Below are 16,976 nucleotides of genomic sequence, written 5' to 3' on the forward strand. Positions count from 1 at the left end.
CACTCGCTTTTTTGGGAGCTGGCCGCAAAAGCGCAGGATTGCTTCAGGCCCTATTCTGGTTCCGGGGGGGGGGGGGGCAGGCTGAGCCTGTGGTTAATTCTTCCTCCTGATGGGAAACTAGAGTGACCTGTGCCTTTCCCAACACCTAGAGCTAGTCTCTCATTGGTTCCCCCTCCTTCTGTTCATCCTCAGGACAAATTGCAACCTGTACGGAACAGGAGGTTAAAGGTGCTGCTGATTCTCCAAGGAGGGAGATTGCTAGTAAAGCGGCTGTAATGGCCACCCCGAGCACAAGGAGATGAGAAATGAGGTGCGTTTTAGAAACCTTTCCCGGTCCCACGGTGTACCAACTTCTGGGTTTCTCATGCATGTTTTCGATGTAGGAAGAGGCCCTTGAATCTGGAGCTTTGGGACCCATGGGATGGGTACCACGCAGTATTACTTTAAAGGGTCTGTGTTTGCTCACCCAACCTCACCAAACCTCTCAACCCCAAGAGTGTCCACCCTTATGTCTCATCCAGCTGTGTGTCTACATATGGTCAATTAAGGTTGCATCACAGCCCCTGAACGAATTTTGTAAGAATTTCTCTTTCACTGTCTTTGTTTCATGGGTTTTTAAAAGTAATTTATTTTATAATGGGGTTTAGCTGCTTTTCACTGCTGTGTTTATGTCGCTTTATACCCACTTGACTCACTTTCAAAGAGGTATCAATCTATAGGTTTTAAGATTCTTAAGAGTCAGATATATTCTTATGCAGTGAATAGGGAGTGTTGAGTCCAGTTCACTGAGCAAGGAGTAGGCCTTGTCTATTACATGTTTGGTTTATGGAACGGTATCTGAGCTAATTTGAAACCCTTGTTTTATGCATCACCCCACCTCACCTTTCCCGTTCAGCAGCCATAGTGTGTTTTCTAAATGTGTGACTCTGTTCTGTTTTGTAATTCAGTTCAAGTGTAGGGATTTTAACATTCCCTCTATAAGTGTTAGATTATGATAAGTGTCTTTTTCTGTGTGACTTATTTCACTTAGAATCGTCGTACCTAAATCCATTCATCATGCTGCTACTAGCATTATAACATTGATTTCATGGCTGAGTGATATTCCATTGTACATACGGACCACAACTTCTTTATCCATTTTTCTCTTTCCTGGGATATTTAAGGTGTAATAAAGTGGAGGTTGTTGTCAACAGAGCAGCCCTAATCTTCGGGGTGCCTCTGTCTTGCTGCTTTTTAGTTTTCCCAATTTATACGCCCATGAATGGAAGGGCCCTATTCTCTCTAAGCTGTGTTTTTTAGATATTTCAGGACACACCGTACACTTCTCCAGAGTGGCTGTTGGCAATTTACATCCCGCCCATCAGCGTAGCAAGGCTCCCATTTCTCCATGGCCTGTCCTGCATTTCTGGTTTTGACACTTTTTTCAGCATGACCATTTTGACCGATGGGAAACGAGACATCTTTGTAGCGCTGATTTGCCTTTCCAGGTTGCTTGGTTGGCCAAAAAGGGCGTATGCGTTTTTTCCTGAATATATTCAGGAAAAAACGCATACGCCCTTTTTGGCCAAGGGCAACATTGTCGACGTTTTGCCGCTTTTCATGTGCTTTAAAGGCGATTCGAATGTACCTCCTGAAATCTGTTTCCTGCAATTCTGCCTTGCTTTCAAATCCTCTTCGTTGCCTTCCCTCAATATATTTGGGGATGAGAGTTATCATTTATAACTCTGCAGGTTTGTGAATTGCAGTGCCCCTGAGCTCCGTTTTTCCACTTGCTTTTTTGGGAGCTGGCCGCAAAAGCGCAGGTTTGCTTCAGGCCCTATTCTGGTTCCCGGGGGGCAGGCTGAGCCTGTGGTTAATTCTTCCTCCTGATGGGAAAATAGTGTGACCTGTGCCTTTCCCAACACCTAGAGCTAGTCTCTCATTGGTTCCCCCTCCTTCTGTTCATCCTCAGGACAAATTGCAACCTGTACGGAACAGGAGGTTAAAGGTGCTGCTGATTCTCCAAGGAGGGAGATTGCTAGTAAAGCGGCTGTAATGGCCACCCCGAGCACAAGGAGATGAGAAATGAGGTGCGTTTTAGAAACCTTTCCCGGTCCCACGGTGTACCAACTTCTGGGTTTCTCATGCATGTTTTCGATTTAGGAAGAGGCCCTTGAACCTGGAGCTTTGGGACCCATGGGATGGGTACCACGCAGTATTACTTTAAAGGGTCTGTGTTTGCTCACCGAACCTCAACAAACCTCTCAGCCCCAAGAGTGTCCACCCTTATGTCTCATCCAGCTGTGTGTCTACATATGGTCAATTCAGGTTGCATCACAGCCCCTGAACGAGTTTTGTAAGAATTTCTCTTTCACTGTCTTTGTTTCATGGGTTTTTAAAAGTAATTTATTTTATAATGGGGTTTAGCTGCTTTTCACTGCTGTGTTTATGTCGCTTTATACCCACTTGACTCACTTTCAGAGAGATATCAAACCATAGGTTTTAAGATTCTTAAGAGTCAGATATATTCTTGTGCGGTGAATAGGGGGTGTTGAGTCCAGTTCACTGAGCAAGGAGTAGGTCTTGTCTATTACATGTTGGGTTTATGGAACGGTATCTGAGCTAATTTGAAACCCTTGTTTTATGCATCACCCCACCTCACCTTTCCCGTTCAGCAGCCATAGTGTGTTTTCTAAATGTGTGACTCTGTTCTGTTTTGTAATTCAGTTCAAGTGTAGGGATTTTAACATTCCCTCTATAAGTGTTAGATTATGATAAGTGTCTTTTTCTGTGTGACTTATTTCACTTAGAATCGTCGTACCTAAATCCATTCATCATGCTGCTACTAGCATTATAACATTGATTTCATGGCTGAGTGATATTCCATTGTACATACGGACCACAACTTCTTTATCCATTTTTCTCTTTCCTGGGATATTTAAGGTGTAATAAAGTGGAGGTTGTTGTCAACAGAGCAGCCCTAATCTTCGGGGTGCCTCTGTCTTGCTGCTTTTTAGTTTTCCCAATTTATACGCCCATGAATGGAAGGGCCCTATTCTCTCTAAGCTGTGTTTTTTAGATATTTCAGGACACACCGTACACTTCTCCAGAGTGGCTGTTGGCAATTTACATCCCGCCCATCAGCGTAGCAAGGCTCCCATTTCTCCATGGCCTGTCCTGCATTTCTGGTTTTGACACTTTTTTCAGCATGACCATTTTGACCGATGGGAAACGAGACATCTTTGTAGCGCTGATTTGCCTTTCCAGGTTGCTTGGTTGGCCAAAAAGGGCGTATGCGTTTTTTCCTGAATATATTCAGGAAAAAACGCATACGCCCTTTTTGGCCGAGGGCAACATTGTCGACGTTTTGCCGCTTTTCATGTGCTTTAAAGGCGATTCGAATGTACCTCCTGAAATCTGTTTCCTGCAATTTTGCCTTGCTTTCAAATCCTCTTCGTTGCCTTCCCTCAATATATTTGGGGATGAGAGTTATCATTTATAACTCTGCAGGTTTGTGAATTGCAGTGCCCCTGAGCTCCGTTTTTCCACTTGCTTTTTTGGGAGCTGGCCGCAAAAGCGCAGGTTTGCTTCAGGCCCTATTCTGGTTCCCGGGGGGCAGGCTGAGCCTGTGGTTAATTCTTCCTCCTGATGGGAAAATAGTGTGACCTGTGCCTGTCCCAACACCTAGAGCTAGTCTCTCATTGGTTCCCCCTCCTTCTGTTCATCCTCAGGACAAATTGCAACCTGTACGGAACAGGAGGTTAAAGGTGCTGCTGATTCTCCAAGGAGGGAGATTGCTAGTAAAGCGGCTGTAATGGCCACCCCGAGCACAAGGAGATGAGAAATGAGGTGCGTTTTAGAAACCTTTCCCGGTCCCACGGTGTACCAACTTCTGGGTTTCTCATGCATGTTTTCGATGTAGGAAGAGGCCCTTGAACCTGGAGCTTTGGGACCCATGGGATGGGTACCACGCAGTATTACTTTAAAGGGTCTGTGTTTGCTCACCGAACCTCAACAAACCTCTCAGCCCCAAGAGTGTCCACCCTTATGTCTCATCCAGCTGTGTGTCTACATATGGTCAATTCAGGTTGCATCACAGCCCCTGAACGAGTTTTGTAAGAATTTCTCTTTCACTGTCTTTGTTTCATGGGTTTTTAAAAGTAATTTATTTTATAATGGGGTTTAGCTGCTTTTCACTGCTGTGTTTATGTCGCTTTATACCCACTTGACTCACTTTCAGAGAGATATCAAACCATAGGTTTTAAGATTCTTAAGAGTCAGATATATTCTTGTGCGGTGAATAGGGAGTGTTGAGTCCAGTTCACTGAGCAAGGAGTAGGTCTTGTCTATTACATGTTGGGTTTATGGAACGGTATCTGAGCTAATTTGAAACCCTTGTTTTATGCATCACCCCACCTCACCTTTCCCGTTCAGCAGCCATAGTGTGTTTTCTAAATGTGTGACTCTGTTCTGTTTTGTAATTCAGTTCAAGTGTAGGGATTTTAACATTCCCTCTATAAGTGTTAGATTATGATAAGTGTCTTTTTCTGTGTGACTTATTTCACTTAGAATCGTCGTACCTAAATCCATTCATCATGCTGCTACTAGCATTATAACATTGATTTCATGGCTGAGTGATATTCCATTGTACATACGGACCACAACTTCTTTATCCATTTTTCTCTTTCCTGGGATATTTAAGGTGTAATAAAGTGGAGGTTGTTGTCAACAGAGCAGCCCTAATCTTCGGGGTGCCTCTGTCTTGCTGCTTTTTAGTTTTCCCAATTTATACGCCCATGAATGGAAGGGCCCTATTCTCTCTAAGCTGTGTTTTTTAGATATTTCAGGACACACCGTACACTTCTCCAGAGTGGCTGTTGGCAATTTACATCCCGCCCATCAGCGTAGCAAGGCTCCCATTTCTCCATGGCCTGTCCTGCATTTCTGGTTTTGACACTTTTTTCAGCTTGACCATTTTGACCGATGGGAAACGAGACTTCTTTGTAGCGCTGATTTGCCTTTCCAGGTTGGTTGGTTGGCCAAAAAGGGCGTATGCGTTTTTTCCTGAATATATTCAGGAAAAAACGCATACGCCCTTTTTGGCCAAGGGCAACATTGTCGACGTTTTGCCGCTTTTCATGTGCTTTAAAGGCGATTCGAATGTACCTCCTGAAATCTGTTTCCTGCAATTCTGCCTTGCTTTCAAATCCTCTTCGTTGCCTTCCCTCAATATATTTGGGGATGAGAGTTATCATTTATAACTCTGCAGGTTTGTGAATTGCAGTGCCCCTGAGCTCCGTTTTTCCACTCGCTTTTTTGGGAGCTGGCCGCAAAAGCGCAGGATTGCTTCAGGCCCTATTCTGGTTCCGGGGGGGGGGGCAGGCTGAGCCTGTGGTTAATTCTTCCTCCTGATGGGAAACTAGAGTGACCTGTGCCTTTCCCAACACCTAGAGCTAGTCTCTCATTGGTTCCCCCTCCTTCTGTTCATCCTCAGGACAAATTGCAACCTGTACGGAACAGGAGGTTAAAGGTGCTGCTGATTCTCCAAGGAGGGAGATTGCTAGTAAAGCGGCTGTAATGGCCACCCCGAGCACAAGGAGATGAGAAATGAGGTGCGTTTTAGAAACCTTTCCCGGTCCCACGGTGTACCAACTTCTGGGTTTCTCATGCATGTTTTCGATGTAGGAAGAGGCCCTTGAATCTGGAGCTTTGGGACCCATGGGATGGGTACCACGCAGTATTACTTTAAAGGGTCTGTGTTTGCTCACCCAACCTCACCAAACCTCTCAACCCCAAGAGTGTCCACCCTTATGTCTCATCCAGCTGTGTGTCTACATATGGTCAATTAAGGTTGCATCACAGCCCCTGAACGAATTTTGTAAGAATTTCTCTTTCACTGTCTTTGTTTCATGGGTTTTTAAAAGTAATTTATTTTATAATGGGGTTTAGCTGCTTTTCACTGCTGTGTTTATGTCGCTTTATACCCACTTGACTCACTTTCAAAGAGGTATCAATCTATAGGTTTTAAGATTCTTAAGAGTCAGATATATTCTTATGCAGTGAATAGGGAGTGTTGAGTCCAGTTCACTGAGCAAGGAGTAGGCCTTGTCTATTACATGTTGGGTTTATGGAACGGTATCTGAGCTAATTTGAAACCCTTGTTTTATGCATCACCCCACCTCACCTTTCCCGTTCAGCAGCCATAGTGTGTTTTCTAAATATGTGACTCTGTTCTGTTTTGTAATTCAGTTCAAGTGTAGGGATTTTAACATTCCCTCTATAAGTGTTAGATTATGATAAGTGTCTTTTTCTGTGTGACTTATTTCACTTAGAATCGTCGTACCTAAATCCATTCATCATGCTGCTACTAGCATTATAACATTGATTTCATGGCTGAGTGATATTCCATTGTACATACGGACCACAACTTCTTTATCCATTTTTCTCTTTCCTGGGATATTTAAGGTGTAATAAAGTGGAGGTTGTTGTCAACAGAGCAGCCCTAATCTTCGGGGTGCCTCTGTCTTGCTGCTTTTTAGTTTTCCCAATTTATACGCCCATGAATGGAAGGGCCCTATTCTCTCTAAGCTGTGTTTTTTAGATATTTCAGGACACACCGTACACTTCTCCAGAGTGGCTGTTGGCAATTTACATCCCGCCCATCAGCGTAGCAAGGCTCCCATTTCTCCATGGCCTGTCCTGCATTTCTGGTTTTGACACTTTTTTCAGCATGACCATTTTGACCGATGGGAAACGAGACATCTTTGTAGCGCTGATTTGCCTTTCCAGGTTGCTTGGTTGGCCAAAAAGGGCGTATGCGTTTTTTCCTGAATATATTCAGGAAAAAACGCATACGCCCTTTTTGGCCAAGGGCAACATTGTCGACGTTTTGCCGCTTTTCATGTGCTTTAAAGGCGATTCGAATGTACCTCCTGAAATCTGTTTCCTGCAATTCTGCCTTGCTTTCAAATCCTCTTCGTTGCCTTCCCTCAATATATTTGGGGATGAGAGTTATCATTTATAACTCTGCAGGTTTGTGAATTGCAGTGCCCCTGAGCTCCGTTTTTCCACTCGCTTTTTTGGGAGCTGGCCGCAAAAGCGCAGGTTTGCTTCAGGCCCTATTCTGGTTCCCGGGGGGCAGGCTGAGCCTGTGGTTAATTCTTCCTCCTGATGGGAAAATAGTGTGACCTGTGCCTGTCCCAACACCTAGAGCTAGTCTCTCATTGGTTCCCCCTCCTTCTGTTCATCCTCAGGACAAATTGCAACCTGTACGGAACAGGAGGTTAAAGGTGCTGCTGATTCTCCAAGGAGGGAGATTGCTAGTAAAGCGGCTGTAATGGCCACCCCGAGCACAAGGAGATGAGAAATGAGGTGCGTTTTAGAAACCTTTCCCGGTCCCACGGTGTACCAACTTCTGGGTTTCTCATGCATGTTTTCGATGTAGGAAGAGGCCCTTGAACCTGGAGCTTTGGGACCCATGGGATGGGTACCACGCAGTATTACTTTAAAGGGTCTGTGTTTGCTCACCGAACCTCAACAAACCTCTCAGCCCCAAGAGTGTCCACCCTTATGTCTCATCCAGCTGTGTGTCTACATATGGTCAATTCAGGTTGCATCACAGCCCCTGAACGAGTTTTGTAAGAATTTCTCTTTCACTGTCTTTGTTTCATGGGTTTTTAAAAGTAATTTATTTTATAATGGGGTTTAGCTGCTTTTCACTGCTGTGTTTATGTCGCTTTATACCCACTTGACTCACTTTCAAAGAGGTATCAATCTATAGGTTTTAAGATTCTTAAGAGTCAGATATATTCTTATGCAGTGAATAGGGAGTGTTGAGTCCAGTTCACTGAGCAAGGAGTAGGCCTTGTCTATTACATGTTGGGTTTATGGAACGGTATCTGAGCTAATTTGAAACCCTTGTTTTATGCATCACCCCACCTCACCTTTCCCGTTCAGCAGCCATAGTGTGTTTTCTAAATGTGTGACTCTGTTCTGTTTTGTAATTCAGTTCAAGTGTAGGGATTTTAACATTCCCTCTATAAGTGTTAGATTATGATAAGAGTCTTTTTCTGTGTGACTTATTTCACTTAGAATCGTCGTACGTAAATCCATTCATCATGCTGCTACTAGCATTATAACATTGATTTCATGGCTGAGTGATATTCCATTGTACATACGGACCACAACTTCTTTATCCATTTTTCTCTTTCCTGGGATATTTAAGGTGTAATAAAGTGGAGGTTGTTGTCAACAGAGCAGCCCTAATCTTCGGGGTGCCTCTGTCTTGCTGCTTTTTAGTTTTCCCAATTTATACGCCCATGAATGGAAGGGCCCTATTCTCTCTAAGCTCTGTTTTTTAGATATTTCAGGACACACCGTACACTTCTCCAGAGTGGCTGTTGGCAATTTACATCCCGCCCATCAGCGTAGCAAGGCTCCCATTTCTCCATGGCCTGTCCTGCATTTCTGGTTTTGACACTTTTTTCAGCTTGACCATTTTGACCGATGGGAAACGAGACATCTTTGTAGCGCTGATTTGCCTTTCCAGGTTGCTTGGTTGGCCAAAAAGGGCGTATGCGTTTTTTCCTGAATATATTCAGGAAAAAACGCATACGCCCTTTTTGGCCAAGGGCAACATTGTCGACGTTTTGCCGCTTTTCATGTGCTTTAAAGGCGATTCGAATGTACCTCCTGAAATCTGTTTCCTGCAATTCTGCCTTGCTTTCAAATCCTCTTCGTTGCCTTTCCTCAATATATTTGGGGATGAGAGTTATCATTTATAACTCTGCAGGTTTGTGAATTGCAGTGCCCCTGAGCTCCGTTTTTCCACTTGCTTTTTTGGGAGCTGGCCGCAAAAGCGCAGGTTTGCTTCAGGCCCTATTCTGGTTCCCGGGGGGCAGGCTGAGCCTGTGGTTAATTCTTCCTCCTGATGGGAAAATAGTGTGACCTGTGCCTGTCCCAACACCTAGAGCTAGTCTCTCATTGGTTCCCCCTCCTTCTGTTCATCCTCAGGACAAATTGCAACCTGTACGGAACAGGAGGTTAAAGGTGCTGCTGATTCTCCAAGGAGGGAGATTGCTAGTAAAGCGGCTGTAATGGCCACCCCGAGCACAAGGAGATGAGAAATGAGGTGCGTTTTAGAAACCTTTCCTGGTCACACGGTGTACCAACTTCTGGGTTTCTCATGCATGTTTTCGATGTAGGAAGAGGCCCTTGAATCTGGAGCTTTGGGACCCATGGGATGGGTACCACGCAGTATTACTTTAAAGGGTCTGTGTTTGCTCACCGAACCTCAACAAACCTCTCAGCCCCAAGAGTGTCCACCCTTATGTCTCATCCAGCTGTGTGTCTACATATGGTCAATTCAGGTTGCATCACAGCCCCTGAACGAGTTTTGTAAGAATTTCTCTTTCACTGTCTTTGTTTCATGGGTTTTTAAAAGTAATTTATTTTATAATGGGGTTTAGCTGCTTTTCACTGCTGTGTTTATGTCGCTTTATACCCACTTGACTCACTTTCAGAGAGATATCAAACCATAGGTTTTAAGATTCTTAAGAGTCAGATATATTCTTGTGCGGTGAATAGGGGGTGTTGAGTCCAGTTCACTGAGCAAGGAGTAGGTCTTGTCTATTACATGTTGGGTTTATGGAACGGTATCTGAGCTAATTTGAAACCCTTGTTTTATGCATCACCCCACCTCACCTTTCCCGTTCAGCAGCCATAGTGTGTTTTCTAAATGTGTGACTCTGTTCTGTTTTGTAATTCAGTTCAAGTGTAGGGATTTTAACATTCCCTCTATAAGTGTTAGATTATGATAAGTGTCTTTTTCTGTGTGACTTATTTCACTTAGAATCGTCGTACCTAAATCCATTCATCATGCTGCTACTAGCATTATAACATTGATTTCATGGCTGAGTGATATTCCATTGTACATACGGACCACAACTTCTTTATCCATTTTTCTCTTTCCTGGGATATTTAAGGTGTAATAAAGTGGAGGTTGTTGTCAACAGAGCAGCCCTAATCTTCGGGGTGCCTCTGTCTTGCTGCTTTTTAGTTTTCCCAATTTATACGCCCATGAATGGAAGGGCCCTATTCTCTCTAAGCTGTGTTTTTTAGATATTTCAGGACACACCGTACACTTCTCCAGAGTGGCTGTTGGCAATTTACATCCCGCCCATCAGCGTAGCAAGGCTCCCATTTCTCCATGGCCTGTCCTGCATTTCTGGTTTTGACACTTTTTTCAGCATGACCATTTTGACCGATGGGAAACGAGACATCTTTGTAGCGCTGATTTGCCTTTCCAGGTTGCTTGGTTGGCCAAAAAGGGCGTATGCGTTTTTTCCTGAATATATTCAGGAAAAAACGCATACGCCCTTTTTGGCCAAGGGCAACATTGTCGACGTTTTGCCGCTTTTCATGTGCTTTAAAGGCGATTCGAATGTACCTCCTGAAATCTGTTTCCTGCAATTTTGCCTTGCTTTCAAATCCTCTTCGTTGCCTTCCCTCAATATATTTGGGGATGAGAGTTATCATTTATAACTCTGCAGGTTTGTGAATTGCAGTGCCCCTGAGCTCCGTTTTTCCACTCGCTTTTTTGGGAGCTGGCCGCAAAAGCGCAGGATTGCTTCAGGCCCTATTCTGGTTCCGGGGGGGGGGGCAGGCTGAGCCTGTGGTTAATTCTTCCTCCTGATGGGAAACTAGAGTGACCTGTGCCTTTCCCAACACCTAGAGCTAGTCTCTCATTGGTTCCCCCTCCTTCTGTTCATCCTCAGGACAAATTGCAACCTGTACGGAACAGGAGGTTAAAGGTGCTGCTGATTGTCCAAGGAGGGAGATTGCTAGTAAAGCGGCTGTAATGGCCACCCCGAGCACAAGGAGATGAGAAATGAGGTGCGTTTTAGAAACCTTTCCCGGTCCCACGGTGTACCAACTTCTGGGTTTCTCATGCATGTTTTCGATGTAGGAAGAGGCCCTTGAATCTGGAGCTTTGGGACCCATGGGATGGGTACCACGCAGTATTACTTTAAAGGGTCTGTGTTTGCTCACCCAACCTCATCAAACCTCTCAACCCCAAGAGTGTCCACCCTTATGTCTCATCCAGCTGTGTGTCTACATATGGTCAATTAAGGTTGCATCACAGCCCCTGAACGAATTTTGTAAGAATTTCTCTTTCACTGTCTTTGTTTCATGGGTTTTTAAAAGTAATTTATTTTATAATGGGGTTTAGCTGCTTTTCACTGCTGTGTTTATGTCGCTTTATACCCACTTGACTCACTTTCAAAGAGGTATCAATCTATAGGTTTTAAGATTCTTAAGAGTCAGATATATTCTTATGCAGTGAATAGGGAGTGTTGAGTCCAGTTCACTGAGCAAGGAGTAGGCCTTGTCTATTACATGTTTGGTTTATGGAACGGTATCTGAGCTAATTTGAAACCCTTGTTTTATGCATCACCCCACCTCACCTTTCCCGTTCAGCAGCCATAGTGTGTTTTCTAAATGTGTGACTCTGTTCTGTTTTGTAATTCAGTTCAAGTGTAGGGATTTTAACATTCCCTCTATAAGTGTTAGATTATGATAAGTGTCTTTTTCTGTGTGACTTATTTCACTTAGAATCGTCGTACCTAAATCCATTCATCATGCTGCTACTAGCATTATAACATTGATTTCATGGCTGAGTGATATTCCATTGTACATACGGACCACAACTTCTTTATCCATTTTTCTCTTTCCTGGGATATTTAAGGTGTAATAAAGTGGAGGTTGTTGTCAACAGAGCAGCCCTAATCTTCGGGGTGCCTCTGTCTTGCTGCTTTTTAGTTTTCCCAATTTATACGCCCATGAATGGAAGGGCCCTATTCTCTCTAAGCTGTGTTTTTTAGATATTTCAGGACACACCGTACACTTCTCCAGAGTGGCTGTTGGCAATTTACATCCCGCCCATCAGCGTAGCAAGGCTCCCATTTCTCCATGGCCTGTCCTGCATTTCTGGTTTTGACACTTTTTTCAGCATGACCATTTTGACCGATGGGAAACGAGACATCTTTGTAGCGCTGATTTGCCTTTCCAGGTTGCTTGGTTGGCCAAAAAGGGCGTATGCGTTTTTTCCTGAATATATTCAGGAAAAAACGCATACGCCCTTTTTGGCCAAGGGCAACATTGTCGACGTTTTGCCGCTTTTCATGTGCTTTAAAGGCGATTCGAATGTACCTCCTGAAATCTGTTTCCTGCAATTCTGCCTTGCTTTCAAATCCTCTTCGTTGCCTTCCCTCAATATATTTGGGGATGAGAGTTATCATTTATAACTCTGCAGGTTTGTGAATTGCAGTGCCCCTGAGCTCCGTTTTTCCACTTGCTTTTTTGGGAGCTGGCCGCAAAAGCGCAGGTTTGCTTCAGGCCCTATTCTGGTTCCCGGGGGGCAGGCTGAGCCTGTGGTTAATTCTTCCTCCTGATGGGAAAATAGTGTGACCTGTGCCTTTCCCAACACCTAGAGCTAGTCTCTCATTGGTTCCCCCTCCTTCTGTTCATCCTCAGGACAAATTGCAACCTGTACGGAACAGGAGGTTAAAGGTGCTGCTGATTCTCCAAGGAGGGAGATTGCTAGTAAAGCGGCTGTAATGGCCACCCCGAGCACAAGGAGATGAGAAATGAGGTGCGTTTTAGAAACCTTTCCCGGTCCCACGGTGTACCAACTTCTGGGTTTCTCATGCATGTTTTCGATGTAGGAAGAGGCCCTTAAACCTGGAGCTTTGGGACCCATGGGATGGGTACCACGCAGTATTACTTTAAAGGGTCTGTGTTTGCTCACCGAACCTCAACAAACCTCTCAGCCCCAAGAGTGTCCACCCTTATGTCTCATCCAGCTGTGTGTCTACATATGGTCAATTCAGGTTGCATCACAGCCCCTGAACGAGTTTTGTAAGAATTTCTCTTTCACTGTCTTTGTTTCATGGGTTTTTAAAAGTAATTTATTTTATAATGGGGTTTAGCTGCTTTTCACTGCTGTGTTTATGTCGCTTTATACCCACTTGACTCACTTTCAGAGAGATATCAAACCATAGGTTTTAAGATTCTTAAGAGTCAGATATATTCTTGTGCGGTGAATAGGGGGTGTTGAGTCCAGTTCACTGAGCAAGGAGTAGGTCTTGTCTATTACATGTTGGGTTTATGGAACGGTATCTGAGCTAATTTGAAACCCTTGTTTTATGCATCACCCCACCTCACCTTTCCCGTTCAGCAGCCATAGTGTGTTTTCTAAATGTGTGACTCTGTTCTGTTTTGTAATTCAGTTCAAGTGTAGGGATTTTAACATTCCCTCTATAAGTGTTAGATTATGATAAGTGTCTTTTTCTGTGTGACTTATTTCACTTAGAATCGTCGTACCTAAATCCATTCATCATGCTGCTACTAGCATTATAACATTGATTTCATGGCTGAGTGATATTCCATTGTACATACGGACCACAACTTCTTTATCCATTTTTCTCTTTCCTGGGATATTTAAGGTGTAATAAAGTGGAGGTTGTTGTCAACAGAGCAGCCCTAATCTTCGGGGTGCCTCTGTCTTGCTGCTTTTTAGTTTTCCCAATTTATACGCCCATGAATGGAAGGGCCCTATTCTCTCTAAGCTGTGTTTTTTAGATATTTCAGGACACACCGTACACTTCTCCAGAGTGGCTGTTGGCAATTTACATCCCGCCCATCAGCGTAGCAAGGCTCCCATTTCTCCATGGCCTGTCCTGCATTTCTGGTTTTGACACTTTTTTCAGCATGACCATTTTGACCGATGGGAAACGAGACATCTTTGTAGCGCTGATTTGCCTTTCCAGGTTGCTTGGTTGGCCAAAAAGGGCGTATGCGTTTTTTCCTGAATATATTCAGGAAAAAACGCATACGCCCTTTTTGGCCAAGGGCAACATTGTCGACGTTTTGCCGCTTTTCATGTGCTTTAAAGGCGATTCGAATGTACCTCCTGAAATCTGTTTCCTGCAATTTTGCCTTGCTTTCAAATCCTCTTCGTTGCCTTCCCTCAATATATTTGGGGATGAGAGTTATCATTTATAACTCTGCAGGTTTGTGAATTGCAGTGCCCCTGAGCTCCGTTTTTCCACTTGCTTTTTTGGGAGCTGGCCGCAAAAGCGCAGGGTTGCTTCAGGCCCTATTCTGGTTCCCGGGGGGCAGGCTGAGCCTGTGGTTAATTCTTCCTCCTGATGGGAAAATAGTGTGACCTGTGCCTGTCCCAACACCTAGAGCTAGTCTCTCATTGGTTCCCCCTCCTTCTGTTCATCCTCAGGACAAATTGCAACCTGTACGGAACAGGAGGTTAAAGGTGCTGCTGATTCTCCAAGGAGGGAGATTGCTAGTAAAGCGGCTGTAATGGCCACCCCGAGCACAAGGAGATGAGAAATGAGGTGCGTTTTAGAAACCTTTCCCGGTCCCACGGTGTACCAACTTCTGGGTTTCTCATGCATGTTTTCGATGTAGGAAGAGGCCCTTGAACCTGGAGCTTTGGGACCCATGGGATGGGTACCACGCAGTATTACTTTAAAGGGTCTGTGTTTGCTCACCGAACCTCAACAAACCTCTCAGCCCCAAGAGTGTCCACCCTTATGTCTCATCCAGCTGTGTGTCTACATATGGTCAATTCAGGTTGCATCACAGCCCCTGAACGAGTTTTGTAAGAATTTCTCTTTCACTGTCTTTGTTTCATGGGTTTTTAAAAGTAATTTATTTTATAATGGGGTTTAGCTGCTTTTCACTGCTGTGTTTATGTCGCTTTATACCCACTTGACTCACTTTCAGAGAGATATCAAACCATAGGTTTTAAGATTCTTAAGAGTCAGATATATTCTTGTGCGGTGAATAGGGAGTGTTGAGTCCAGTTCACTGAGCAAGGAGTAGGTCTTGTCTATTACATGTTGGGTTTATGGAACGGTATCTGAGCTAATTTGAAACCCTTGTTTTATGCATCACCCCACCTCACCTTTCCCGTTCAGCAGCCATAGTGTGTTTTCTAAATGTGTGACTCTGTTCTGTTTTGTAATTCAGTTCAAGTGTAGGGATTTTAACATTCCCTCTATAAGTGTTAGATTATGATAAGTGTCTTTTTCTGTGTGACTTATTTCACTTAGAATCGTCGTACCTAAATCCATTCATCATGCTGCTACTAGCATTATAACATTGATTTCATGGCTGAGTGATATTCCATTGTACATACGGACCACAACTTCTTTATCCATTTTTCTCTTTCCTGGGATATTTAAGGTGTAATAAAGTGGAGGTTGTTGTCAACAGAGCAGCCCTAATCTTCGGGGTGCCTCTGTCTTGCTGCTTTTTAGTTTTCCCAATTTATACGCCCATGAATGGAAGGGCCCTATTCTCTCTAAGCTGTGTTTTTTAGATATTTCAGGACACACCGTACACTTCTCCAGAGTGGCTGTTGGCAATTTACATCCCGCCCATCAGCGTAGCAAGGCTCCCATTTCTCCATGGCCTGTCCTGCATTTCTGGTTTTGACACTTTTTTCAGCTTGACCATTTTGACCGATGGGAAACGAGACTTCTTTGTAGCGCTGATTTGCCTTTCCAGGTTGGTTGGTTGGCCAAAAAGGGCGTATGCGTTTTTTCCTGAATATATTCAGGAAAAAACGCATACGCCCTTTTTGGCCAAGGGCAACATTGTCGACGTTTTGCCGCTTTTCATGTGCTTTAAAGGCGATTCGAATGTACCTCCTGAAATCTGTTTCCTGCAATTCTGCCTTGCTTTCAAATCCTCTTCGTTGCCTTTCCTCAATATATTTGGGGATGAGAGTTATCATTTATAACTCTGCAGGTTTGTTAATTGCAGTGCCCCTGAGCTCCGTTTTTCCACTTGCTTTTTTGGGAGCTGGCCGCAAAAGCGCAGGTTTGCTTCAGGCCCTATTCTGGTTCCCGGGGGGCAGGCTGAGCCTGTGGTTAATTCTTCCTCCTGATGGGAAAATAGTGTGACCTGTGCCTGTCCCAACACCTAGAGCTAGTCTCTCATTGGTTCCCCCTCCTTCTGTTCATCCTCAGGACAAATTGCAACCTGTACGGAACAGGAGGTTAAAGGTGCTGCTGATTCTCCAAGGAGGGAGATTGCTAGTAAAGCGGCTGTAATGGCCACCCCGAGCACAAGGAGATGAGAAATGAGGTGCGTTTTAGAAACCTTTCCCGGTCCCACGGTGTACCAACTTCTGGGTTTCTCATGCATGTTTTCGATGTAGGAAGAGGCCCTTGAACCTGGAGATTTGGGACCCATGGGATGGGTTCCACGCAGTATTACTTTAAAGGGTCTGTGTTTGCTCACCGAACCTTACCAAACCTCTCAGCCCCAAGAGTGTCCACCCTTATGTCTCATCCAGCTGTGTGTCTACATATGGTCAATTCAGGTTGCATCACAGCCCCTGAACGAGTTTTGTAAGAATTTCTCTTTCACTGTCTTTGTTTCATGGGTTTTTAAAAGTAATTTATTTTATAATGGGGTTTAGCTGCTTTTCACTGCTGTGTTTATGTCGCTTTATACCCACTTGACTCACTTTCAGAGAGATATCAATCCATAGGTTTTAAGATTCTTAAGAGTCAGATATATTCTTGTGCGGTGAATAGGGGGTGTTGAGTCCAGTTCACTGAGCAAGGAGTAGGTCTTGTCTATTACATATTGGGTTTATGGAACGGTATCTGAGCTAATTTGAAACCCTTGTTTTATGCATCACCCCACCTCACCCTTCCCGTTCAGCAGCCATAGCGTGTTTTCTAAATGTGTGACTCTGTTCTGTTTTGTAATTCAGTTCAAGTGTAAGGATTTTAACATTCCCTCTATAAGTGTTAGATTATGATAAGTGTGTTTTTCTGTGTGACTTATTTCACTTAGAATCGTCGTACCTAAATCCATTCATCATGCTGCTACTAGCATTATAACATTGATTTCATGGCTGAGTGATATTCCATTGTACATACGGACCACAACTTCTTTATCCA

Source organism: Balaenoptera borealis, assembly GCF_965194805.1.
Source record: "Balaenoptera borealis genome assembly, chromosome: 4".
NCBI classification, from domain to species: Eukaryota; Metazoa; Chordata; class Mammalia; order Artiodactyla; family Balaenopteridae; genus Balaenoptera; species Balaenoptera borealis.